The sequence below is a fragment of the Crinia signifera genome, chromosome 11 (genome assembly GCF_055691185.1).
Source record: "Crinia signifera chromosome 11, ASM5569118v1, whole genome shotgun sequence".
Taxonomy (NCBI): domain Eukaryota; kingdom Metazoa; phylum Chordata; class Amphibia; order Anura; family Myobatrachidae; genus Crinia; species Crinia signifera.
Window position 1 is genome coordinate 109,723,172 of NC_139227.1, and position 26,452 is coordinate 109,749,623.

Genomic DNA, 26,452 nt, shown 5'->3' on the forward strand with positions numbered 1-26,452 from the left:
GTATAATGGTAACAAAATAAGCCAGTGTGAATAAATCTAAAGGTTTTAACCATCTAAGCCACAGCACCACATTTTAGATGCTGTGTTACTTGGAAATTAACGACTTCTTTAAACTTTGTATAATGATGACAAAGTAAGCCAGAGTGAATGAATCTAAAGATTTTGCACATCTTACTTTTCTATGCTTTAACAGCAACCTGCACACAAAGATCAGAAAACGGAATGAAAATAAGGCACTGCTGAGATTTGAACTCAGGATCTCCTGTTTACTAGACAGGCGCTTTGACCAACTAAGCCACAGCACCACATGAAAGCTACTGTGTTACTTGAAAATTGCCTGCTTCTCTAAACTTCGTATAATGGTAACAAAATAAGCCAGTGTGATTAAATCTAAAGGTTTTAACCATCTAAGCCACAGCACCACATTTTAGATGCTGTGTTACTTGGAAATTACCGACTTCTTTAAACTTTGTATAATGATGACAAAGTAAGCCATAGTGAATGAATCTAAAGGTTCTGCACATCTTATTTTCTATGCTTTAACAGCAAACTTCAAACAAAGATCCTAAAACAGAATGAAAATAAGGCACTGCTGAGATTTGAACTCAGGATCTCCTGTTTACTAAACAGGCGCTTTAACCAACTAAGCCACAGCACCACATGAAAGCTACTGTGTTACTTGAAAATTGCCTGCTTCTCTAAACTTCGTATAATGGTAACAAAATAAGCCAGTGTGAATAAATCTAAAGGTTTTAACCATCTAAGCCACAGCACCACATTTTAGATGCTGTGTTACTTGGAAATTACCGAATTCTTTAAACTTTGTATAATGATGACAAAGTAAGCCAGAGTGAATGAATCTAAAGGTTTTGCACATCTGACTTTTCTATGCTTTAACCGCAACCTTCACACAAAGATCATAAAACGGAATGAAAATAAGGCACTGCTGAGATTTGAACTCAGGATCTCCTGTTTACTAGACAGACGCTTTAACCAACTAAGCCACAGCACCACATGAAAGCCGCTGTGTTACTTGAAAATTGCCTGCTTCTCTAAACTTCGTATAATGGTAACAAAATAAGCCAGTGTGAATAAATCTAAAGGTTTTAACCATCTAAGCCACAGCACCACATTTTAGATGCTGTGTTACTTGGAAATTACCGACTTCTTTAAACTTTGTATAATGATGACAAAGTAAGCCATAGTGAATGAATCTAAAGGTTCTGCACATCTTATTTTCTATGCTTTAACAACAAACTTCAAACAAAGATCCTAAAACGGAATGAAAATAAGGCACTGCTGAGATTTGAACTCAGGATCTCCTGTTTACTAGACAGGCGCTTTGACCAACTAAGCCACAGCACCACATGAAAGCTACTGTGTTACTGCTGAGATTTGAACTCAGGATCTCCTGTTTACTAGACAGGCGCTTTGACCATCTAAGCCACAGCACCACATGAAAGCTACTGTGTTACTTGAAAATTGACTGCTCCTATTAACTTCGTATAATGGTAACAAAATAAGCCAGAGTGAATAAATCTAAAGCTTTTAACCATCTAAGCCACAGCATAAAATGAATAATAAAAAAGAAGGGGATTGTTTTTTTAATCTGTGCTCTTCTGAAATGGAGTGCAACTTTAAACTTTGTATATTGATGACCAAGAGAGCCAGAGTGAATGAATCTAAAGGTTTTGCACAACTTACAGTACTTTTTCATGCTTCAACAGCAAACTGCATGAAAAGATCATAAAACAGAATAAAGCTAAGGCACTGCTGAGATTTGAACTCAGGATCTCCTGTTTACTAGACAGGCACTTTGACCAACTAAGCCACAGCACCACATGAAAGCTACTGTGTTACTTGAAAATTGCCTGCTTCTCTAAACTTTGTATAATGGTAACAAAATAAGCCAGAGTGAATAAATCTAAAGGTTTTAACCATCTAAGCCACAGCACCACATTTTAGATGCTGTGTTACTTGGAAATTACCGACTTCTTTAAACTTTGTATAATGATGACAAAGTAAGCCAGAGTGAATGAATCTAAAGGTTTTGCACATCTTACTTTTCTATGCTTTAACAGCAACCTGCACACAAAGATCAGAAAACGGAATGAAAATAAGGCACTGCTGAGATTTGAACTCAGGATCTCCTGTTTACTAGACAGGCGCTTTGACCAACTAAGCCACAGCACCACATGAAAGCTACTGTGTTACTTGAAAATTGCCTGCTTCTCTAAACTTCGTATAATGGTAACAAAATAAGCCAGAGTGAATAAATCTAAAGGTTTTAACCATCTAAGCCACAGCACCACATTTTAGATGCTGTGTTACTTGGAAATAACCGACTTCTTTAAACTTTGTATAATGATGACAAAGTAAGCCATAGTGAATGAATCTAAAGGTTTAACACATCTTACTTTTCTATGCTTTAACCGCAACCTGCACACAAAGATCAGAAAACGGAATGAAAATAAGGCACTGCTGAGATTTGAACTCAGGATCTCCTGTTTACTAGACAGGCGCTTTGACCGACTAAGCCACAGCACCACATGAAAGCTACTGTGTTACTTGAAAATTGCCTGCTTCTCTAAACTTCATATAATGGTAACAAAATAAGCCAGAGTGAATAAATCTAAAGGTTTTAACCATCTAAGCCACAGCACCACATTTTAGATGCTGTGTTACTTGGAAATTAGCGACTTCTTTAAACTTTGCATAATGATGACAAAGTAAGCCATAGTGAATGAATCTAAAGGTTTTGCACATCTTATTTTCTATGCTTTAACAGCAAACTTCAAACAAAGATTATAAAACAGAATGAAAATAAGGCACTGCTGAGATTTGAACTCAGGATCTCCTATTTAATAGACATGCGCTTTGACCAACTAAGCCACAGCACCACATGAAAGCTGCTGTGTTACTTGAAAATTGACTGCTCCTCTAAACTTCGTATAATGGTAACAAAATAAGCCAGAGTGAATAAATCTAAAGGTTTTAACCATCTAAGCCACAGCACCACATTTTAGATGCTGTGTTACTTGGAAATTACCGACTTCTTTAAACTTTGTATAATGATGACAAAGTAAGCCAGAGTGAATGAATCTAAAGGTTTTGCACATTTTACTTTTCTATGCTTTAACCGCAAACTGCACACAAAGATCATAAAACGGAATGAAAATAAGGCACTGCTGAGATTTGAACTCAGGATCTCCTGTTTACTAGACAGGCGCTTTAACCAAGTAAGCCACAGCACCACATGAAAGCTGCTGTGTTACTTGAAAATTGCCTGCTTCTCTAAACTTCGTATAATGGTAACAAAATAAGCCGGAGTGAATAAATCTAAAGGTTTTAACCATCTAAACCACAGCATAAAATAAATAATAAAAAAGAAGGGGATTGTTTTTTTAATCTGTGCTCTTCTGAAATGGAGTGCAACTTTAAACTTTGTATATTGATGACCAAGAGAGCCAGAGTGAATGAATCTAAAGGTTTTGCACAACTTACAGTACTTTTTCATGCTTCAACAGCAAACTGAATGAAAAGATCATAAAACGGAATGAAAATAAGGCACTGCTGAGATTTGAACTGAGGATCTCCTATTTACTAGACAGGCGCTTTGACCAACTAAGCCACAGCACCACATGAAAGCTACTGTGTTACTTGAAAATTGCCTGCTTCTCTAAACTTCGTATAATGGTAACAAAATAAGCCAGAGTGAATAAATCTAAAGGTTTTAACCATCTAAGCCACAGCACCACATTTTAGATGCTGTGTTACTTGGAATTTACCGACTTCTTTAAACTTTGTATAATGATGACAAAGTAAGCCATAGTGAATGAATCTAAAGGTTTTGCACATCTTATTTTCTATGCTTTAACAGCAAACTTCAAACAAAGATCATAAAACAGAATGAAATTACTAGACATACGCTTTGACCAACTAAGCCACAGCACCACATGAAAGCTACTGTGTTACTTGAAAATTGCCTGCTTCTCTAAACTTCGTATAAGTAAGCCAGAGTGAATGAATCAAAAAGATTTTGCACATCTTACTTTTCTATGCTTTAACAGCAACCTGCACACAAAGATCAGAAAACGGAATGAAAATAAGGCACTGCTGAAAATTGCATGAAAATTGCTTGCTTCTAAATAATAATAATAATAATAATAATAATAAAAAAAACAGAAATGTACCATTTGCTTTTAGTAGAAGTATTTGATATGCTTATAAAGACTACTGCATTATCAATTCTTCAAATTTATTCTAAAGATAAATCAAGTATGATGAAATAGTTTTTTCTATAAAAATTTAGTTTTCCCTTAGCACAGGCATAATTATATAAAATGAATAATAAAAAAGAAGGGGATTGTTTTTTTAATCTGTGCTCTTCTGAAATGGAGTGCAACTTTAAACTTTGTATATTGATGACCAAGAGAGCCAGAGTGAATGAATCTAAAGGTTTTGCACAACTTACAGTACTTTTCCATGCTTCAACAGCAAACTGCACACAAAGATCAGAAAACGGAATGAAAATAAGGCACTGCTGAGATTTGAACTCAGGATCTCCTGTTTACTAGACAGGCGCTTCAACCAACTAAGCCACAGCACCACATGAAAGCTGCTGTGTTACTTGAAAATTGCCTGCTTCTCTAAACTTCGTATAATGGTAACAAAATAAGCCAGAGTGAATAAATCTAAAGGTTTTAACCATCTAAGCCCCAGCACCACATTTTAGATGCTGTGTTACTTGGAAATTACCGACTTCTTTAAACTTTGTATAATGATGACAAAGTAAGCCATAGTGAATGAATCTAAAGGTTTTGCACATCTTATTTTCTATGCTTTAAAAGCAAACTGCAAACAAAGAACATAAAACAGAATGAAAATAAGGCACTTCTGAGATTTGAACTCAGGATCTCCTGTTTACTAGACAGGCGCTTTGACCAACTAAGCCACAGCACCACATAAAAGCTACTGTGTTTAACCAACTAAGCCACAGCACCACATGAAAGCTGCTGTGTTACTTGAAAATTGCCTGCTTCTCTAAACTTCGTATAATGGTAACAAAATAAGCCAGAGTGAATAAATCTAAAAGTTTTAACCATCTAAGCCACAGCACCACATTTTAGATGCTGTGTTACTTGGAAATTACCGACTTCTTTAAACTTTGTATAATGATGACAAAGTAAGCCAGAGTGAATGAATCTAAAGGTTTTGCACATCTTACTTTTCTATGCCTTAACCGCAAACTGCACACAAAGATCATAAAACGGAATGAAAATAAGGCACTCCTGAGATTTGAACTCAGGATCTCCTGTTTACTAGACAGGCGCTTTGACCAACTAAGCCAAAGCACCACATGAAAGCTACTGTGTTACTTGAAAATTGCCTGCTTCTCTAAACTTCGTATAATGGTAACAAATTAAGCCAGAGTGAATAAATCTAAAGGTTTTAACCATCTAAGCCACAGCACCACATTTTAGATGCTGTGTTACTTGGAAATTATCGACTTCTTTAAACTCTGTATAATGATGACAAAGTAAGCCAGAGTGAATGAATCTAAAGATTTTGCACATCTTACTTTTCTATGCTTTAACAGCAACCTGCACACAAAGATCAGAAAACGGAATGAAAATAAGGCACTGCTGAGATTTGAACTCAGGATCTCCTGTTTACTAGACAGGTGCTTTCACCAACTAAGCCACAGCACCACATGAAAGCTACTGTGTTACTTGAAAATTGCCTGCTTCTCTAAACTTCATATAATGGTAACAAAATAAGCCAGAGTGAATAAATCTAAAGGTTTTAACCATCTAAGCCACAGCACCACATTTTAGATGCTGTGTTACTTGGAATTTACCAACTTCTTTAAACTTTGTATAATGATGACAAAGTAAGCCATAGTGAATGAATCTAAAGGTTTTGCACATCTTATTTTCTATGCTTTAACAGCAAACTTCAAACAAAGATCATAAAACAGAATGAAAATAAGGCACTACTGAGATTTGAACTGAGGATCTCCTGTTTACTAGACATACGCTTTGACCAACTAAGCCACAGCACCACATGAAAGCTACTGTGTTACTTGAAAATTGCCTGCTTCTCTAAACTTCGTATAAGTAAGCCAGAGTGAATGAATCAAAAAGGTTTTGCACATCTTACTTTTCTATGCTTTAACCGCAACCTGCACACAAAGATCATAAAACGGAATGAAAATAAGGCACTGCTGAGATTTTAACTCAGGATCTCCTGTTTACTAGACAGGCGCTTTAACCAACTAAGCCACAGCACCACATGAAAGCTGCTGTGTGACTTGAAAATTGCCTGCTTCTCTAAACTTCGTATAATGGTAACAAAATAAGCCAGTGTGAATAAATCTAAAGGTTTTAACCATCTAAGCCACAGCACCACATTTTAGATGCTGTGTTACTTGGAAATTACCGACTTCTTTAAACTTTGTATAATGATGACAAAAAAAGCCATAGTGAATGAATCTAAAGGTTCTGCACATCTTATTTTCTATGCTTTAACAGCAAACTTCAAACAAAGATCCTAAAACAGACTGAAAATAAGGCACTGCTGAGATTTGAACTCAGGATCTTCTGTTTACTAGACAGGCGCTTTGACCAACTAAGCCACAGCACCACATGAAAGCTGCTGTGTTACTTGAAAATTGCCTGCTTCTCTAAACTTCGGTAAATAGTAACAAAATAAGCCTGAGTGAATGAATCTAAAGGTTTTAACCATCTAAGCCACAGCACCACATTTTAGATGCTGTGTTACTTGGAAATTACCGACTTCTTTAAACTTTGTATAATGATGACAAAGTAAGCCAGAGTGAATGAATCTAAAGGTTTTGCACATCTTATTTTCTATGCTTTAACAGCAAACTGCACACAAAGATCCTAAAACAGAATGAAAATAAGTCACTGCTGAGATTTGAACAAAGGATCTCCTGTTTACTAGACAGGCGCTTTAACCAACTAAGCCACAGCACCACATGAAAGCTGCTGTGTTACTTGAAAATTGCCTGCTTCTCTAAACTTCGTATAATGGTAACAAAATAAGCCAGAGTGAATAAATCTAAAGGTTTTAACCATCTAAGCCACAGCACCACATTTTAGATGCTGTGTTACTTGGAAATTAAAGACTTCTTTAAACTTTGTATAATGATGACAAAGTAAGCAATAGTGAATGAATCTAAAGGTTTTGCACATCTTATTTTCTATGCTTTAACAGCAAACTGCACACAAAGATCATAAAACGGAATGAAAATAAGGCATTGCTGAGATTTGAACTCAGGATCTCCTGTTTACTATACAGGCGCTTTAACCAAATAAACCAGAGCACCACATGAAAGCTGCTGTGTTACTTGAAAATTGCCTGCTTCTCTAAACTTCGGTAAATAGTAACAAAATAAGCCAGAGTGAATGAATCTAAAGGTTTTAACCATCTAAGCCACAGCACCACATATTAGATGCTGTGTTACTTGGAAATTACCGACTTCTTTAAACTTTGTATAATGATGACAAAGTAAGCCATAGTGAATGAATCTAAAGGTTTTGCACATCTTATTTTCTATGCTTTAACAGCAAACTGCAAACAAAGATCATAAAACAGAATGAAAATAAGTCACTGCTGAGATTTGAACAAAGGATCTCCTGTTTACTAGACAGGCGCTTTGACCAACTAAGCCACAGCACCACATGAAAGCTACTGTGTTACTTGAAAATTGCCTGCTTCTCTAAACTTCGTATAATGGTAACAAATTAAGCCAGAGTGAATAAATCTAAAGGTTTTAACCATCTAAGCCACAGCACCACATTTTAGATGCTGTGTTACTTGGAAATTACCGACTTCTTTAAACTTTGTATAATGATGACAAAGTAAACCAGAGTGAATGAATCTAAAGATTTTGCACATCTTACTTTTCTATGCTTTAACAGCAACCTGCACACAAAGATCAGAAAACGGAATGAAAATAAGGCACTGCTGAGATTTGAACTCAGGATCTCCTGTTTACTAGATAGGCGCTTTGACCAACTAAGCCACAACACCACATTAAAGCTGCTGTGTTATTTGAAAATTGCCTGCTTCTCTAAACTTCGTATAATGGTAACAAAATAAGCCAGAGTGAATAAATCTAAAGGTTTTAACCATCTAAGCCACAGCACCACATTTTAGATGCTGTGTTACTTGGAAATTACCGACTTCTTTAAACTTTGTATAATGATGACAATGTAAGCCAGAGTGAATGAATCTAAAGGTTTTGCACATCTTACTTTTCTATGCTTTAACCGCAAACTGCACACAAAGATCATAAAACGGAATGAAAATAAGGCACTGCTGAGATTTGAACTTCTTTAAACTAAAAAAAAACAGAAATCTACCATGTGCTTTTAGTAGCAGTATTTGAGATGCTTACAAAGACTACTGCGTTCTCAATTCTTCAAATTTATTCTAAAGATAAATCAAGTATGGTGAAATAGTTTTTCTATAAAAATTTAGTTTTTCCTTAGCACAGGCATAATTATATAAAATAAATAATAAAAAAGAAGGGGATTGTTTTTTTAATCTGTGCTCTTCTGAAATGGAGTGCAACTTTAAACTTTGTAAATTGATGACCAAGAGAGACAGATTGAATGAATCTAAAGGTTTTGCACAACTTACAGTACTTTTCCATGCTTCAACAGCAAACTGCATGAAAAGATCATAAAACAGAATAAAGCTAAGGCACTGCTGAGATTTGAACTCAGGATCTCCTGTTTACTAGACAGGCGCTTTGACCAACTAAGCCACAACACCAAATTAAAGCTGCTGTGTTATTTAAAAAATGCCTGCTTATCTAAACTTAGTATAGGTTAGGTTTTAACCATCTAAGCCACAGCACCACATTTTAGATGCTGTGTTACTTGGAAATTACTGACTTCTTTAAACTTTGTATAATGATGACAATATAAGCCAGAGTGAATGAATCTAAAGGTTTTGCACATCTTACTTTTCTATGCTTTAACCGCAAACTGCACACAAAGATCATAAAACGGAATGAAAATAAGGCACTGCTGAGATTTGAACTCAGGATCTCCTGTTTACTAGACAGGCACTTTGACCAACTAAGCCACAGCACCACATTAATGCTGCTGTGTTATTTGAAAATTGCCTGCTTCTCTAAACTTCGTATAACGGTAACAAAATAAGCCAGAGTGAATAAATCTAAAGGTTTTAACCATCTAAGCCACAGCACCACATTTCAGATCCTGTTTTACTTGGAAATTACCGACTTCTTTAAACTTTGAATAATGATGACAATGTAAGCCAGAGTGAATGAATCTAAAGGTTTTGCACATCTTACTTTTCTATGCTTTAACCGCAAACTGCACACAAAGATCATAAAACGGAATGAAAATAAGGCACTGCTGAGATTTGAACTCAGGATCGCCTGTTTACTAGACAGGCGCTTTAACCAACTAAGCCACAGCACCACAATTGAGCTGTGGACTTGCATGAAAATTGCTTGCTTCTAAATAATAATAATTAAAAAAAACAGAAATCTACCATGTGATTTTAGTAGCAGTATTTGAGATGCTTACAAAGACTACTGCGTTATCAATTCTTCAAATTTATTCTAAAGATAAATCAAGTATGATGAAATAGTTTTTCTATAAAAATTTAGTTTTCCCTTAGCACAGGCATAATTATATAAAATGAAAATAAAAAAGAAGGGGATTGTTTTTTTAATCTGTTCTCTTCTGAAATGGAGTGCAACTTTAAACTTTGTATATTGATGACCAAGAGAGCCAGAGTGAATGAATCTAAAGGTTTTCCACAACTTGCAGTACTTTTCCATGCTTCAACAGCAAACTGCATGAAAAGATCATAAAACAGAATAAAGCTAAGGCACTGCTGAGATTTGAACTCAGGATCTCCTGTTTACTAGACAGGCGTTTTGACCAACTAAGCCACAACACCAAATTAAAGCTGCTGTGTTATTTGAAAATTGCCTGCTTCTCTAAACTTAGTATAATGGTAACAAAATAAGCCAGAGTGAATAATTCTAAAGATTTTAACCATCTAAGCCACAGCACCACATTTTAGATGCTGTGTTACTTGGAAATTACCGACTTCTTTAAACTTTGTATAATGATGACAATATAAGCCAGAGTGAATGAATCTAAAGGTTTTGCACATCTTACTTTTCTATGCTTTAACCGCAAACTGCACACAAAGATCATAAAACGGAAAGAAAATAAGGCACTGCTGAGATTTGAACTCAGGATCTCCTGTTTACTAGACAGGCGCTTTAACCAACTAAGCCACAGCACCACATGAAAACTGCTGTGTTACTTGAAAATTGCCTGCTTCTCTAAACTTCGTATAATGGTAACAAAATAAGCCAGAGTGAATAAATCTAAAGGTTTTAACCATCTAAGCCACAGCACCACATTTTAGATGCTGTGTTACTTGGAAATTACCGACTTCTTTAAACTTTGTATAATGATGACAAAGTAAGCCAGAGTGAATGAATCTAAAGGTTTTGAGAAATAGGCAATATTCAAGTAACACAGCATCTTCAATGTGGTGCTGTGGCTTAGTTGGTTAAAGCGCCTTTCTAGTAAACAGGAGATCCTGAGTTCAAATCTCAGCAGTGCCTTATTTTTATTCCGTTTTATGATCTTTGTGTGCAATTTGCTGTTAAAGCATAGAAAAGTAAGATGTGCAAAACCTTTAGATTCATTCACTCTGGCTTACTTTGTCATCATTATACGAACTTTAAAGAAGTCGTTAATTTCCAAGTAACACAGCATCTAAAGTGTGGTGCTGTGGCTTAGATGGTTAAAACCTTTAGATTTATTCACTCTGGCTTATTTTGTTACCATTATACGAAGTTTCGAGAAGCAGGCAATTTTCAAGTAAAACAGCATCTTTCATTTGGTGCTGTGGCTTAGTTGGTTAAAGCGCCTGTCTAGTAAACAGGAGATCCTGAGTTCAAATCTCAGCAGTGCCTTATTTTCATTACGTTTTATGATCTTTGTGTGCAGTTTGCTGTTAAAGCATAGAAAAGTAAGATGTGCAAACCTTTAGATTCATTCACTCTGGCTTACTTTGTCATCATTATACGAAGTTTAAAGAAGTCGGTAATTTCCAGGTAACACAGCATCTAAAATGTGGTGCTGTGGCTTAGATGGTTAAAACCTTTAGATTTTTTCACTTTGGCTTATTTTGTTACCATTATACGAAGTTTAGAGAAGCAGGCAATTTTCAAGTATCACAGCGGCTTTCATTTGGTGCTGTGGCTTAGTTGGTTAAAGCGCCTGTCTAGTAAACAGGAGATCCTGAGATCAAATCTCAGCAGTGCCTTATTTTCATTCCGTTTTATGATCTTTGTGTGCAGTTTGCTGTTAAAGCATAGAAAAGTAAGATGTGCAAAACCTTTAGATTCATTCACTCTGGCTTACTTTGTCATCATTATACGAAGTTTAAAGAAGTCGGTAATTTCCAAGTAACACAGCATCTAAAATGTGGTGCTGTGGCTTATATGGTTAAAACCTTTAGATTTTTTCACTTTGGCTTATTTTGTTTCCATTATACGAAGTTTCGAGAAGCAGGCATTTTCAAGTAACACAGCAGCTTTCATTTGGTGCTGTGGCTTAGTTGGTTAAAGCGCCTGTCTAGTAAACTGGAGATCCTGAGTTCAAATCTCAGCCGTGCCTTATTTTCATTCCGTTTTATGATCTTTGTGTGCAGTTTGCTGTTAAAGCATAGAAAAGTAAGATGTGCAAACCTTTAGATTCATTCACTCTGGCTTACTTTGTCATCATTATACGAAGTTTAAAGAAGTCGGTAATTTCCAGGTAACACAGCATCTAAAATGTGGTGCTGTGGCTTAGATGGTTAAAACCTTTAGATTTTTTCACTTTGGCTTATTTTGTTACCATTATACGAAGTTTAGAGAAGCAGGCAGTTTTCAAGTATCACAGTGGCTTTCATTTGGTGCTGTGGCTTAGTTGGTTAAAGCGCCTGTCTAGTAAACAGGAGATCCTGAGATCAAATCTCAGCAGTGCCTTATTTTCATTCCGTTTTATGATCTTTGTGTGCAGTTTGCTGTTAAAGCATAGAAAAGTAAGATGTGCAAAACCTTTAGATTCATTCACTCTGGCTTACTTTGTCATCATTATACGAAGTTTAAAGAAGTCGGTAATTTCCAAGTAACACAGCATCTAAAATGTGGTGCTGTGGCTTATATGGTTAAAACCTTTAGATTTTTTCACTTTGGCTTATTTTGTTACCATTATACGACGTTTAGAGAAGCAGGCAATTTTCAAGTATCACAGCTGCTTTCATTTGGTGCTGTGGCTTAGTTGGTTAAAGCGCCTGTCTAGTAAACAGGAGATCCTGAGTTCAAATCTCAGCAGTGCCTTATTTTCATTCCGTTTTATGATCTTTGTGTGCAGTTTGCTGTTAAAGCATAGAAAACTAAAGGTGCCCATACACGTTACAATTATTGTATACAATATTGTATACACTATCGCATCTCATCGCATATCGGTTTTGCGATAAGATGAGATCTAGTACAAAAAGTATCTGCTGCACATACTTTTTGTACTAGATCTCATCTCATCTGATCTCATCGCAAAACCGATATGCAATGAGATGCGATATTGTATACAATATTGTATACAATAATTGTAAAGTTGACTCCGATTGAGAAAGCCTTTGGTGAAACGTACGTCTCGGACCGGTCCCCGCTGTGTACAAGCGGGACCCCCCTTCGCCTCATTAACCTGCTACCTTGCTCCCCTGTACATTTATCTATCAACCCTGAGAGCTCACGGACATCCTAACCAGCGGCTCTCTGCTACACTTCCGGTCTTCATTGCCGGCTGTCACAGCCTCACAGGGACTACAGCTGCCCCAGGACGCCCGCAGCACCAGCTCCTGCTTCCAGGTTACTCCCCGCCGGCTCTGACTGGATATCCAGCGCTGTCCGAGGGATCGCGGCATAAACATTATTATACCTATACTATCTCTGCCCCAGGACGCCCGCAGCACTAGCTTCTGCAGTCAGGCTACCTCCCGCTGGCTCTACCTGGATACTCAGCGCTGCCCGTGGGTTAGCGGCACTTACATCTAAATTATCTCTGCCCAAGGACACCTGCAGCACGAGCCTCTGCATCCAGGTTACTTCCCGACGGCTTTGGCTGGACACTCAGCGCTGCCCGTGGGATCGCGGCATTTACACCTATAATTACCTCTGCCGGGTCCCGCTCAATACACAGTACTAACTGTGGGATTCTAACGCTGGGACAGAACGGCAATACACACTCCCACTTTTGGTGCCGATACACGGAACATCAGCACTCCTTCATCCATCACAGTGTCTGGACCGCGGCACCCGGGAAATAAAGCCACACACGCTCTGACTGCCAGCGTTTATTACCCAGACATCAGTGCCTCCTTCCCTGCCTCAAGTGTCCTTCATCTCACTTGGATCTATTGCCGTGATCTTTTACTGCTTGCGTGACAACCGCCTGGGGTCCAGTATCGTGAGTGTATCAGCCCAGAGGGGCATCACCTTATAATTGTCATTTAATCTGCCTAGCGTTCTTATGATTATCAGCTTACAGTAGTAATTCTTGTATCGCTTAGCTCTACAGGCTTCACCCTAATATCTGTTATAATATCTGTCTGTCATCAATCCGTGCTTAAATTCTACAAATATATCAACCTATAGTAGCACTGTGTATGGGTAAAGAAATATATCAGCATCCTGCACTATTTTAGCGCTGCATGTTGAATTAAACTGTTTTATACGTTTATAAGCATATCAAAAACACCTGTTATTCACACAGATAGTATTGACGGCCCAGCTTGGGCACAGTGCCATAAGTGCTCTGCAGAGGGATCAGCTCACAGCAGCATCAAGCTGACGCCTATTATTTAAAGTGTCACAGTGTTGCCAACTAATGTTTGCTAAAGATCTGAATCTACTAATTGTGAAACATTTTGTTAAATCAGTATCTTCTTCTTTGCTACCTGCCTTCTATTTCCTGCACGATACCACCAGCAGCGTATAGTGGGATCTCTAGGGTGTATTACCTCTGTTATGCCATTTATTTGACAACAGGAGAAAACCTAGACAAACCCTGCCATACCCAACCGGTGTGCAGTCTACACTTCTTTCCACACCTCACCACCCGGGAAGTATCGCTCAACCTCTGTTCACTGCAGTTATCCCTGCACACAGAGGACAGCAGCATACACCGGGAATAGAGTGAGGGAGTACTCTTTACCTATTGCCTTACCCACTCAAGGTTCTCTCATTTCCAGGGGACCCGAGACCCGACTCTGCACTGTCTAACTGATAACAGAGCCAGGCAGGTCACCCCTGAAAACAGCAGAAACCATCTCACCTACATTCTGACACCTGTGACGCTCTCGGGGTCCGCTCAACTGTGCATTCACTGACATTTGTCACATGCACAGGCAGCAGCCACTCCCTTAGCACCCCAAAAATACTCAGGTATCTTTACTAATCTTTTCTATTTTTTCTACCCACCGATACTTTGGTGGCATTTCTTATCTTACTACTGTCTTTTACAGGGAGCATCTGTATTTATTCTCAATTTGAGAACATGTTTGGTTAACGGAGGCGTTCTCTTGTCTGATAGGATCATTTAGAGAATTTATTTGCCGTTATTTGTATTTAGAGGTTATTTCCTCTCCCTATCCACAGACATAGAGAAAATATAAGATATAATAGGAACCCATTATATTTCACTACTTTCTCTTATATATTGGTAAAAGTGTTATTCGTTTGTCTTTGTCTTTTTGTCCATCCTGACCCAACTATAGGGTCATGTTTTAACTAATAAAATTTAGTCTTAACAGTTATAAATCTTTAGAAGGCTGTGCCCCACCCGGGATACTTCTTAGATATCCTCCCTTGGATATCTTACTCTTTTGTCGACATTTACCCTTCTCCCTGGGAGCACCTCCACAACTTTACAAACTATATATTTTTTGATTGTGTTGATTGGAGTACGCCTTTCTATCTGCTGTCAAAGTAGCCCAGTGCACCTCGGCCCTCCCTCTCCCCCCTCCCCTTTGTTTCGCGAATAATTGTAACGTGTATGGGCACCTTAAGATGTGCAAAACCTTTAGATTCATTCACTCTGGCTTACTTTGTCATCATTATACGAAGTTTAAAGAAGTCGGTAATTTCCAAGTAACACAGCATCTAAAATGTGGTGCTGTAGGTTAGTTGGTTAAAACCTTTAGATTTATTCACTCTGGCATATTTTCTTACCATTATACGAAGTTTAGAGAAGCAGGCAATTTTCAAGAAACACAACAGTGTTAATGTGGTGCTGTGGCTTAGTTGGTTAAAGCGCCTGTCTAGTAAACAGGAGATCCTGAGTTCAAATCTCAGCAGTGCCTTAGCTTTATTCTGTTTTATTATCTTTTCATGCAGTTTGCTGTCTAAGCATGGAAAAGTAAGTTGTGCAAAACCTTTAGATTCATTCACTCTGGCTCCCTCGGTCATCAATATACAAAGTTTAAAGTTGCACTCCATTTCAGAAGGGCACCGATTAAAAAAATAATCTCCTTCTTTTTTATTATTCAATTTATATAATTATGCCTGTGCTAAGGGAAAACTAAATTTTTGTGGAAAAACTATTTCATCATACTTGAGTTATCTTTAGAATAAATTTGAAGAATTGATAACGCAATAGTCTTTGTAAGCAAATACACTACTGCAGTGTCCATATATATACAGAACCATTGATTTCAACAAATTATCAAATTCTATAAATATATGTTTTCAAATATGTAATTTGTTGTGCCCATACAGCATTTAGAACTAATGGCTGATGCAGGGAATTCGTTTGAGAGTTCTCGTAAGAAGGGGGAGTACTCTCACGAGAAGGAAGGTCACCTGCATCAGAACCCACCCACAAGGGAACAACAGAAACTTAATCTTGACAAACGTGATTCCAGCGCCTATATCACATTGGTTCTTCTTGACCTATGGACCGCACTTGGATTTTTTGGTGATCCTCATCTCCATTGTGAGGCAGCAGGAATCAGACTTTGCAACTTGGGGCTATTTCATTTCTTGTTTATATTGCAGAGTCCAGCAATAATCTGCCAACATAGATGGACGCCTCTTTATACATCTGACACAAAGTATATGGGGGGCCACATTTTATCCTGGTCACTCACTTTAATTCCAAAATACAGCTCATAGAATTTTTTCATGAATGGAGTTTTAAAAAAATGTAAATTGAAGGTCAAGTTACCATGGATGTAGCAAAATATATTCAGATTATTAACACACTTTCTTGGCATTATAATGATGGCTGTGGTACCAGCATTACACAGCGACGACACAATGTTTAACAAAACAAAAGCTAAAGTGCACTAATGATGTTCATACAATGAGCTCTAAGCATTAAACGCTTACTTGTCAAGAAAAAGGGTTGGCTCAAGCGCTGCCTATGTATGTATTTGAAGGAAGAGAAGTGGCAGTTTTGGGTACAAAAGTGCTTTATTTGTTTACACTGGTGTGGGTCAAAACTCATATACATATAATAGGTGTGGGGAAACCAGTATGGTTAGTGTGCCCGTCTTGGTGAGCGTTGAGAGCCCCTTAGGGAATCAGGGCATCAACGGATCCCTTTTTACCATAAGCCCAATTGGGTTTATGTCTCTCTGTATGGCAGTCTTGGAGTTTCCAAAAGGAAGTTTCTCAGCTGGTGCTGTGGAATAATGGGATAAGCAGGGAGCGGCGTCTTACCCTGTCTGCGTCGGGGAGTAGCGCAGTGATGTTCTCAGTGCAGCCGCACTGTGGGGGCTCCCAACAGTCGTCCTCGTTGCAGGCATACAAAGCTTCCATATCCAGGGGTCCCCTCTTGCCCTCTCCCTGGCGGGTGACTATCAGTCTGCGTGGGTACGGGTTGCGCTGCAACCGCAGCGTCTTACTCCCCGGAGTTAGTCCTTGGCGCCGGGCTCCACCTGCACTGTCTGCAGCGTCGTTTCCAGGTATCGGGTCTCGCAAGACCAGCGGCAATACCCCAGGTGACGTCACTTCAGTGCTGGTGCGCTCTTACTCACGCCGGAGGAGACTGTGCCGATTTGGATGGTGCAGCGCCTGCTGTATTTGTTGGTGTGATCTTGGTGACTTAATGTCCTACGCGTTTCGGCCTTTACCGGCCTTTTTCGGGGATCAAACACATACTTACCTACTCTGTACGTCTCCTCTATGGATGGGAGAAACCCATAGAGGAGTCAATGCAGGACATTTCAGGGGGTGAGGTCAAATGGTTTTGTCATTAGGCCGTGCCCCCAACATAGCATAGCATCCGCTATTCATGGGACAGTGGTGAGGGGGCAGAGTTAAATGATAAGATCCAATCATTTAACCCCACCCCTTCTCACAGCTCCTGTGATTGCCAGTGAGTATAATAAAATCCTACCCGTTCACTAGTAAACGGGCAGGATGCAGGAGAGCCTGTAATGAAATCTTGGGCATGTTTGATAAGCTGAGTATAGGTATAGGATTTGAGGTCTTCATGCCTATAACAACTACAGATTTTCCATAGTACATGCAATGGTTACCGGTACTTAGCGGCCGCCAGGTCTTATGCTCAAGGGCTATAGCCCCTTATCAAACATGGGATTTCTGCGAACAGCACAAAGGCGAGGTATGGAGGGTTCAGGGTAATCAGCAGAGAGGTTCCAGGCCCGATGGTATCACTGAGATGCAAAAAGAGGGGGGTATGGATCCGCACAGACTGATGCATAGGTTTAATATTTGAAAAACATGAGGTTATGTTTTAATGTATTAATCATATCAAAAAATCTTTATAATAAAGAGTGCGCCCAAAAAGGCACATTTGTCTTTTGGTTTGCTCCTTGCAAACACCCCTCTCTACTCCGATGGTATCACTGACAGCAAATTATTACGGACACAATGCAGCAAGAAGTAATTACTACTGGTGCAGCACTGGATTGGGCTAGTGTACTAGTACCGAATTGGGGAGCACCACCGACTATAGCAACTTGAGCTAGTAGCAGATAGCGACACAGTGCAGGTTTGGGAAGTATTGCAGACAGAATCAGATTGCGGAGCAGCACCCATTCAGAAGGACAGGCAGGTGAAACCGGATTGTGAAGCAGCACCAGTTCAGGAAGACAGACAGACAGGACCAGATTGTGGAGCAGCACCAGTTAAGGCAGATAAGCTTACAGAAACGGATTGTGGCGCAGCACCGGTTCAGGCGGATGAGCTTACAGATGTGGACTGAGTATTCCCTAGGGAAACACAGAAGCACATGGACCAGGAACAAGCATGAACCTTTAACTATCACGCTATAGTGTTGGTATTTTGGGGAAGGATGGATTATTTAATTAGTTTGTTCTTTTGCTAAAACTGCACCAATACTGTGCATTACCATATTGTGGGCCCGATTCAGCTTTGTTAGCATAAGTTTCAAGTAAAATCTAAATTGCAGTGTGACATTAAAGTAAACATCTGTGGGCTACATACAAAAGCAGGCAGTGTTTACTCTGCACAGAAACAATATAAATGTATTTGCCCCCCTTGCATAGCAACGTGGTTTGTTCCAGACACATAATGACTTACTTTTTTTGCTGTACTGAATCTGGACCTGTCAAGTAAAGGTATTGAATAAAGATAACAAAAAATAAAATATAAAAAATGCTTGAGGGAACGGCTGTGTGTCCGTTTCTGAAAGTATAAAAGGATGCAGGTGTTGAACTATTTTATTATATTAAAAAAATGAGAAACCACATGCTCAGGAGGCTGTTATCCACATGCACGTATAATGGATTTCCTAGGGAATAATCCTACAGGAAAACCAATACATTATTTTCAAAGTGTTATAATTGGCATAATGACATCAGACATGAAGCAGATCTGCAGAAGTCACTTTAATGCACATCCATATGAAGAGAGACATTACTTCCAAATTCGTAATGGCAATCTAATGAGTGTCCGTAGAGGTATGCAGGTGCGGTTGGTTGTAAGGTCAGAAAGGGAATAGGGAAGGAAATATTTTAGGAGGCAGGATATGTCCCAGTTCCCCTGGAGAGACTGCTAAGTATGTGGGAAACTAGATCCAGTCTCTGAGCAGGAAATGGCCACAGGAAAGAAAGAAACAGCTGATTTTTATGGCCTATAGTGAGCGGTGAGAAAACAATATTCAGAACATTATTCCAGATCCGTCTCTATCTTATTGAGCTATGCGAGAAGCCATTGTATGTCATTACATGGAGTATACATAGGAGATGCGAATAATCATTAAAGTTTTCACTATATTTTAGTATCTGAGTAATCCTAAAAAACAACCTGCTTTATATGAAACACACATAAATACATTATAGTTATACATTAAGTGCCCAATTCAGGATTAGTTGCGATCCGATTTGGCCCCAGCTCCCAATGGCCGGGATTTGAGCATGCGCATTTCTGTGCATGTGCAAACCCCGGCACCGAAAAGCTTCAGCAAGTTACACACTCGCCGGGCCATTTGCTGTGGGTAGGGAGGGGGCAGGCAGGAGGGTTCACAGGGGAACGTGTCACCATGAAAACCTGGGAACTCAGGCGTGATGTTCCCTGTTCTGGGCGGGTGGCTGTAGGGCCATCTTAACAGCAGTGTAGACCCCTGGGCAAAGCAATGCACTGGCGCCCTTACCCATTCTCCCCTCCTAGAGGTGGGGGGTGTTATCAGCAGCAGCTTTGATGTCAGGGGGTGCTCTATCTTCCACTCAACATGTAGGACCTGGAGCAGTAACTTCTGCTAATTACTCCTTTACTGCACAGGTGGTGGGAGGGAGAACGCTAACGTGTGGAAGGGGGCACTGAGCTGAATGAAGGGTCCCATGTAAATGACTTCCAGGGAGGTAGGGAGTGTTTTATACGCAGGGGAGGGTTGGATAATGGAGTGGGCTTAATATTCGTCATTTTCCGGTGGAAGTGCAGCTTGTTTGACTGCAGATATCGCCATTATCTGGAAATAGATTTCATAGCCTTCAATAGTATAAAAACCTAGAGTCCCAACTTTCAGGAGGTGCTGGGAATTGCAATTAACAGGTAGGATCTAGACTGCTGCTTTGAAGTTGGATATCTCCATTTCCTCAGGGCCGATTTTCAAAATTCTGGTATCCCTGGAAAAAGGGGATCCTCAGCTATCAGTTTAGTGTGTTTATACACCTGGGGCCCCTGGGCACGTGCCCATTAAGCCCATACGAAAAGACGGCCCTGGGTGGCTGATGTCACATGATGTCGGTACCCTCCCCATCTTTGGCGGATATCGAAGGTTATTAGTCATTTCAGACTGACTTTTATTTCCGAAGGGGAGAGAAAACATTCGATGGTCGAATGATTGAATGATTTCTCTCCCCTTCAGCCAAATGTGCGGGATGTGTTTGCGTACCGCCCCTCACATGGTACCAAGGGGTTCAGTGGCGAGGGGCAGGTGTTCGGCTGGGCAGCGTTAAGCAGTAAATGACCACTACTTAGTGAGCCTTGCTCAATCAGGCCCTAACTATGGTGTCCCAACACATTAGCACACGCAGGACAAGCTACTACTATATAGTATCCAGTTAAATTTACACTATATATTCAAGGTGCCCCACTCCCCACTGTCCTGATTTTCATGGGACAGTCCTGTTTTTTGGGACTGTCTCACTATCCCGTTAATGGGCAGCAGTGTCCCATGGTGGGTGGTATAGTTGGGAGTCCTCTCGTCATCCACTGTTATAGGTAGACAGAAGGGCTGCTACCACAGAGCCAATAGGGCACGGCTAGCGGAAACATCATTCCCATAAAGCCACACCCCCATTTAATAAGACAATGACCTTTTTCAGGCACCAACTGTATTTTCCTGTGAGGCAATCCCAATTGCCAACTCAGAGATGTTGGGAGGAATGTGAATCGATGAGTAATATGGACAATAAATCTGGCATTCTGAACACATTTGGACATACATATATATAGTAGTAGTAGTAGTAGTACGTTTATTTATAAGGCGCCGCAAAGTGTCCACAGCGCCGTACATAGCAAACAAAAAAACAAATTACAAGGTAACATACAGGGTGTGTTGAAAAATACAGTATGAATAGGGGTATAGCTGGTAGAACTAAAATCAGCATCAGTTCAGAAGTAGGTGTCAAAATTGTTGAGGAGACTGAAGATGAAGTATAGGAAGGGAAGAACAGGACAGGAGCACAGGTGAGGTAAAGAGTTAGGGTGAGTACGTGAGGAAGGAGGACCCTACTCATGAGTTAACATACTAAAAATCGGTGGGTGTACGAACGAAAAACAATAGGATAAGTAGGAACAGAGGGGAACGGAGGCAGGATAGGAGGATCAAAAGAGGTTAGGAGGAGGGATAGGCTAGTCGAAAAAAGTGGCTTTTGAGGGAGCGCTTGAAGGAGGTAAGGGAATCAGAAAGACTGATGGGTGGCGGGAGGTTGTTCCAGTGCAGGGGGGCAGCGCGAGAGAAGTCTTGGACACGGGAGTGGGAGTAGGTAATTAGGTGAGAGGTCAGTCGGCGGTCAGCGATGGAGCGAAGAGGACGGGGGGGAGTGTGGATAGAGATCAGTGAAGAGAGGTAAGGAGCGGTGGAGGAGGAGAGATATAGTATAATCGCAATAGAAAACACAATAGATATAATCGCTTGTGTTTTCTATTGTACATTGCATCAATCTTTAATAAGGATGTACTATTACTATTAACACTGTAGTTTTCTTGATTGATTGGTTAATGAGACTATTCTTATTGTCATTAAGAGGGGGTATGATATTAAGGGGATGGTGCCAACTGTTGTGTAAACCTACTGCAAACAAAACATCATTGCACAGGAAGAAGTAGTTGTGGGCATCAATGAATAATTCTGGCCATTCTGTTGGATATGTCAAGCTGTATGAGGCTCAAGCAATTCTCCAATATTAATTAGAAGCTTGCACAGAGGTGCAGCATGAGGGACTGGAAGGGACTAACCAATGGGTGTGGTCTAATAGATCTACACTGTCTAGATAAGCAGTCAAAAGGTTGGCACTTGAAGCTCGACAGGTACAAAAGGTCAAGAGGGTTGAAATTACAACATAACAATGGTTGACATAAAAATGATTGACACAAGTTTTGGGGGAATTGGGCCCAATATTGTATATTTCATATTTTGTGACCCCATTAATACAATCAGAGATCCTTGCAGGCTCGCTTCGCTCACTATGGTTTGGGCAAGATGGTTTGCTCTGCTAATCCTTTGCTTGCCAGGTTACTAATCCCAATCAATGTTCACATGGATAATAATCAAGCAAATGTTGGGAAAACATATGAAGAAACCAAAAATGTGTCAACCATTTGTGTTTCGACCATTGTCATGTTTATTTTTTTAACCTATCGACTTCTTGTACCCATTGACTGTAAGTGCTGTTGACCACTCTGTTGACCCTTTGTACCTGTTAACCTAATACATTTCAACCAGTTGGTGCCAACCTATTGGCTGTCTACCTAAACAGGGCAGATCTATCATTCAGATACTCCCACTACTCTGTACAGAGTTCTGTCGTATTAAAAATTCGTATTCGTACAGCAAAATACGATTTTTTAATGCGTATTCGTATTTTCAGTATTTACTATCTTGAAAATACGATGATGTGTATTCATATTCATAGTGCATACATGGCATATTCGTATTTTTAAATACGAATACGAATGAACACAACATCGATAAAATACGCCTATTTTTTACAGATGGTGTTACTACATATAGTTCCACCAAGACTAAACAGCGCAAAGAAATATTTGCTAAATCAAATAATTAGTGCATCAATAACGGTGATTGCCCAATTATGGAAAGAAGAACAGATCCCAACATCCCAGAAGGTAATAAATAAAATAAATTTCAGCTATAAGATGGAAACTCTTGGGAAAAATGGTATTTCCAGAATAGTTATGGAGAGAGTGGGAAGTTTATCGAGCTTATAAAGAGGGGTTGCATAATGATAGAATGAATTAGTACACCGATAAGAGTAACTCATAAAATTAGAAGTGAAAAAGGAGAGTCTCTTAGTAAAAAAGTGATGGGTTCCAGGGGTCCCATCCTTGCTTTTGTATTGTAAAAAAAATATGCCAAAAAAAATACACCTTGATTTGGAAGTGTATTTCACATCTTAGAATTTTAAACATCAGGATAAAATCAGAAAATAACCCCCAGCTGATCAAAATCACAAACGTGTGGCTTATAAAAGGCCACTAAGCACACATACACACTTCTCAGCTTCAAACATGGCACAAGTTTTGCATTCACAGACCATTTCAGCATGGGCTATGAGATACCTGGACGGAGATTTAATGGAATGAGAAAAAAATAGCATTTTCCGAAATCGCCCACATTGCACCACATCGCACTTAATGAGATGTGAATTTATGGCAAAAGAGTGCGATATGGTATGGTTTTTAGTCATGATATTGTGCGATTTGTAGTCCTGAAAATGTGCAAATTTGAGGCCATGTGGGATTTTGTGTAAAAAAAAAAGGTTATAAAGAAAATGGCATGGGGTCCCCCCTGCTGAGCATAACCAGCCCCGGGCTCACTGGCGTAACTATAAGGACGCAGCCCCCCGCGGTGGCGGGGAGGCGCCGGGTGTCTGCGGGCGCTATTTTTTCTCAGCCAGCTCCCCACTGCTTGTGGGTGCAGCGGGGAGCTGGCAGGGGGGTCCGTGCGGCGCGGAGGTACCTGTATTCAGGCAGGGAGAGCCTGGAGGTCCCTGCGCCTGCGGCGCTGAGTAGGATGTTGCCGGCCGGAGTCCCTGCAGTGAAGTGGAAATAACGCGCTATCTCCGGCGGAGATAGCGCGTTATTTCCACTTCACTGCAGGGACCCCGGCCGGCAACATCCTACTCAGCGCCGCAGGCGCAGGGACCTCCAGGCTCTCCCTGAAATGAATACAGGTACCTCCGCGCTGCACGGACCCATTTCCACTTCACTGCAGGGACCCCGGCCGGCAACATCATACTCAGCGCCGCAGGCGCAGGGACCTCCAGGCTCTCCCTGAAATGAATACAGGTACCTCCGCGCCGAACAGACCCCTGCGGGGGGCAGCGGCAAAATTGTCCGGGGGGGGGGGGGGCGCGAAATTGTTCCAGCGGGGGGGAGCAAAAATTTTCGTTACGCCACTGCCCGGGCTCATTAAGTGTAGGGGTTCCCCGTGTTTCGGGAACCATGCCCGTCCCTGGGGCCTGGGGCTGGTTTTAAAAAATCAGCAGAGCCCTATTTAAATGGTTTTCTGATTTTTTAAAACCAGGCCCAGCTCTTTGAGCCTGGGGCTGGTTATGCCCGTGGGGGGGCGACCCCATGCCGTTTTTAAAAATTATTTATTTATTTAAAAAAAAATTTGCACTGTAGCCTGCACGGGTCTGACTGATCCATGCAGGCTAAAACCAATACGCATTTGCATTTTAAAATATTATATATTTATTATTATTATAAACAGTTTCTTCTATAGTGCATACATATTCCGCAGTGCTTAAAAATACGAATTTGTATTTAAAATATGAATTCGTATCGGAAGGAAATAGGAATCAATACGCCATCGGATAATACAAATTAGTCAAATACGACTGATTAGTAAATTATCCTCCGGAATACGAAGGAAAATACGTATTACACCAGTCGTTAATATTCATTATTAAGAATACGAATATGATTTTTTTCGTATTCTTAGTAAATTCCCCCCACAGTGTCTAGATAGACAGTCGATAGGTCTACCCCAAAAGGTTAATATGCAATAGGCTGCATATGTGGACAGGTTCAAAAGGTTGACATGATAAAGGTAGACACATGACAAGGTCGACATGAGGTTTTTTTCCTTGTTCTTACTTCACGTTGGCATAGAGGGTGAATTTAAGAATGTGCAATGTGAAGCTAAGCACAGAGTCCAAAGCATAACGAATGAAGTGAGCCATGCAAGGGTACGCCTAAACTAATTGGGGGTCCATGTTGACTCAAATTTTTGGGGCCAACCTATTGACTTCTATCCAGACACCGCTCACTTACAGCCTAGGGAGTAAAAATCACTTCCTTATATCAAAAGAAAATATATTTTGTATTGTGTAAAGCCATGATTGTAAACAGAAAAAATGAGTCCTATTGATATAGATGGGCACGGAGTGGGGGCAGCTAGTGGGGGCTGCAGGGGAGATGTGGGGGGGTGCAGGGGACCGGCGGTGGGGACCGGCGGTGGGGACCGGCGGTGAGAGGCAGAGCACTCCGACTGGTAGGAAGGGATGTAACTCCCAGAGGCAATCAAGATGCCTGCCTCATCGGCACCTGTGTGATTCACATTGAGTTCCAAGCATGACCACTGCTTTTTTAGCAGAGCTCTGCAGTGCTCCCACAGCTGATGCATAGTTAAATGGCTCTATACCAGGAGCACTGCTAACACCATCCATTGGATAGTTTCCGTCTTGTTCCGCTCAGCCTGTGCTGCAGCAAGATAGGACCCTTCAGTGAACGCTGATTCTGCGCTACCGATATAATTCTGTCGTGTATGGTAAAGTCTCATCCAATTCTCAGCCATGTAGAACATCCTTCCCAATGTTCCCAAGTAAGCTTTACCCATTTTATAGGGTTTTTTTTTTCTGCAGAGCGCGTGGCACAACTTTATCCTGTATCTTTATTGACAGGTTCGGTTGTAAAACAAAAAGCCTTATGCTTCTATGGGCCTTAGCTACTGGCATTTTATCTGTCAGGCCTGGTGAGTAGCAAGATGACATCACCTGTGGCCCTCAAATCACCAACATTATTCCCTTAATGTACTTTTGTTGTTAATGAGCTCGCTAATTGTTAGATTGTCTAATAACAATTTGGGCTAGAAGGTCATTTGTCACATCTATCGATCTTTTGTTGGGTCGTCCTATTGGTGTAAAACTTAGGAGGTTAAAATCAGGCACCCGTGGAATTGTGAAGAGGAATTTAGTCCCTAATTGATCCTTAACAAAGCATGCAGGTTTATTGCGGATTAGCAGTAGCAAAGGGTGCCGCTCTGCAGCGTAATATTTACACCATTATTATCGGCACGTTCAACCAGTATTGTTAGAACGCCTTCAATTTGTGCTATTCAAGCAAGGTGCACCAGGGGGCAGCAGAGGAAGACATCTGAGCAGGGAAGTCACTGAAAAGTCAAGCAGTAAAATGAGAAAATGAAATGGTCGATTAAGTTATTGAAAAAATATATTGCAATATCTTCTATTCTGCTTCATTAATATTACAAAATAAAAGTTGAATTTAGAAATGTTCTGTAACTTTAGCAATTCTGGTTCCTATATCCTTCAACAATAGTTTCATTAAAATATTGTGCTTTTGATTCATCTGAAAATTTAAAGCAATAGCATCATTTTGATATAATTGTTAGCAAAGTAA

At 40.1% G+C, this 26,452-nt stretch overlaps 19 non-coding genes across 19 annotated transcripts; 5 read left to right on the forward strand and 14 right to left on the reverse strand.

Annotated features, from left to right (window-relative positions):
* Positions 1 to 231: 231 nt before the first annotated feature.
* On the reverse strand, positions 232 to 305 carry TRNAT-AGU (transfer RNA threonine (anticodon AGU)). The gene has a single exon. It is a non-coding gene; the product is annotated as a tRNA-Thr (tRNA).
* Positions 306 to 584: 279 nt separating this feature from the next.
* Positions 585 to 658, reverse strand: TRNAT-AGU (transfer RNA threonine (anticodon AGU)). Its single transcript has one exon. It is a non-coding gene; the product is annotated as a tRNA-Thr (tRNA).
* Positions 659 to 938: 280 nt separating this feature from the next.
* Positions 939 to 1,012, reverse strand: TRNAT-AGU (transfer RNA threonine (anticodon AGU)). Its single transcript has one exon. It is a non-coding gene; the product is annotated as a tRNA-Thr (tRNA).
* A 279-nt stretch (positions 1,013 to 1,291) lies between these two features.
* TRNAT-AGU (transfer RNA threonine (anticodon AGU)) lies at positions 1,292 to 1,365 on the reverse strand. Its single transcript has one exon. It is a non-coding gene; the product is annotated as a tRNA-Thr (tRNA).
* A 400-nt stretch (positions 1,366 to 1,765) lies between these two features.
* Positions 1,766 to 1,839, reverse strand: TRNAT-AGU (transfer RNA threonine (anticodon AGU)). The gene has a single exon. It is a non-coding gene; the product is annotated as a tRNA-Thr (tRNA).
* A 280-nt stretch (positions 1,840 to 2,119) lies between these two features.
* On the reverse strand, positions 2,120 to 2,193 carry TRNAT-AGU (transfer RNA threonine (anticodon AGU)). Its single transcript has one exon. It is a non-coding gene; the product is annotated as a tRNA-Thr (tRNA).
* Positions 2,194 to 2,473: 280 nt separating this feature from the next.
* TRNAT-AGU (transfer RNA threonine (anticodon AGU)) lies at positions 2,474 to 2,547 on the reverse strand. The gene has a single exon. It is a non-coding gene; the product is annotated as a tRNA-Thr (tRNA).
* Positions 2,548 to 2,826: 279 nt separating this feature from the next.
* TRNAN-AUU (transfer RNA asparagine (anticodon AUU)) lies at positions 2,827 to 2,900 on the reverse strand. Its single transcript has one exon. It is a non-coding gene; the product is annotated as a tRNA-Asn (tRNA).
* A 2,737-nt stretch (positions 2,901 to 5,637) lies between these two features.
* Positions 5,638 to 5,711, reverse strand: TRNAT-AGU (transfer RNA threonine (anticodon AGU)). The gene has a single exon. It is a non-coding gene; the product is annotated as a tRNA-Thr (tRNA).
* Positions 5,712 to 6,571: 860 nt separating this feature from the next.
* Positions 6,572 to 6,645, reverse strand: TRNAT-AGU (transfer RNA threonine (anticodon AGU)). The gene has a single exon. It is a non-coding gene; the product is annotated as a tRNA-Thr (tRNA).
* A 2,086-nt stretch (positions 6,646 to 8,731) lies between these two features.
* On the reverse strand, positions 8,732 to 8,805 carry TRNAT-AGU (transfer RNA threonine (anticodon AGU)). Its single transcript has one exon. It is a non-coding gene; the product is annotated as a tRNA-Thr (tRNA).
* A 249-nt stretch (positions 8,806 to 9,054) lies between these two features.
* TRNAT-AGU (transfer RNA threonine (anticodon AGU)) lies at positions 9,055 to 9,128 on the reverse strand. Its single transcript has one exon. It is a non-coding gene; the product is annotated as a tRNA-Thr (tRNA).
* Positions 9,129 to 9,408: 280 nt separating this feature from the next.
* Positions 9,409 to 9,482, reverse strand: TRNAT-AGU (transfer RNA threonine (anticodon AGU)). The gene has a single exon. It is a non-coding gene; the product is annotated as a tRNA-Thr (tRNA).
* A 767-nt stretch (positions 9,483 to 10,249) lies between these two features.
* On the reverse strand, positions 10,250 to 10,323 carry TRNAT-AGU (transfer RNA threonine (anticodon AGU)). Its single transcript has one exon. It is a non-coding gene; the product is annotated as a tRNA-Thr (tRNA).
* A 608-nt stretch (positions 10,324 to 10,931) lies between these two features.
* TRNAT-AGU (transfer RNA threonine (anticodon AGU)) lies at positions 10,932 to 11,005 on the forward strand. Its single transcript has one exon. It is a non-coding gene; the product is annotated as a tRNA-Thr (tRNA).
* A 279-nt stretch (positions 11,006 to 11,284) lies between these two features.
* TRNAT-AGU (transfer RNA threonine (anticodon AGU)) lies at positions 11,285 to 11,358 on the forward strand. Its single transcript has one exon. It is a non-coding gene; the product is annotated as a tRNA-Thr (tRNA).
* A 632-nt stretch (positions 11,359 to 11,990) lies between these two features.
* On the forward strand, positions 11,991 to 12,064 carry TRNAT-AGU (transfer RNA threonine (anticodon AGU)). The gene has a single exon. It is a non-coding gene; the product is annotated as a tRNA-Thr (tRNA).
* Positions 12,065 to 12,344: 280 nt separating this feature from the next.
* Positions 12,345 to 12,418, forward strand: TRNAT-AGU (transfer RNA threonine (anticodon AGU)). Its single transcript has one exon. It is a non-coding gene; the product is annotated as a tRNA-Thr (tRNA).
* Positions 12,419 to 15,364: 2,946 nt separating this feature from the next.
* TRNAT-AGU (transfer RNA threonine (anticodon AGU)) lies at positions 15,365 to 15,438 on the forward strand. Its single transcript has one exon. It is a non-coding gene; the product is annotated as a tRNA-Thr (tRNA).
* The last annotated feature ends 11,014 nt before the right edge of the window (positions 15,439 to 26,452 follow it).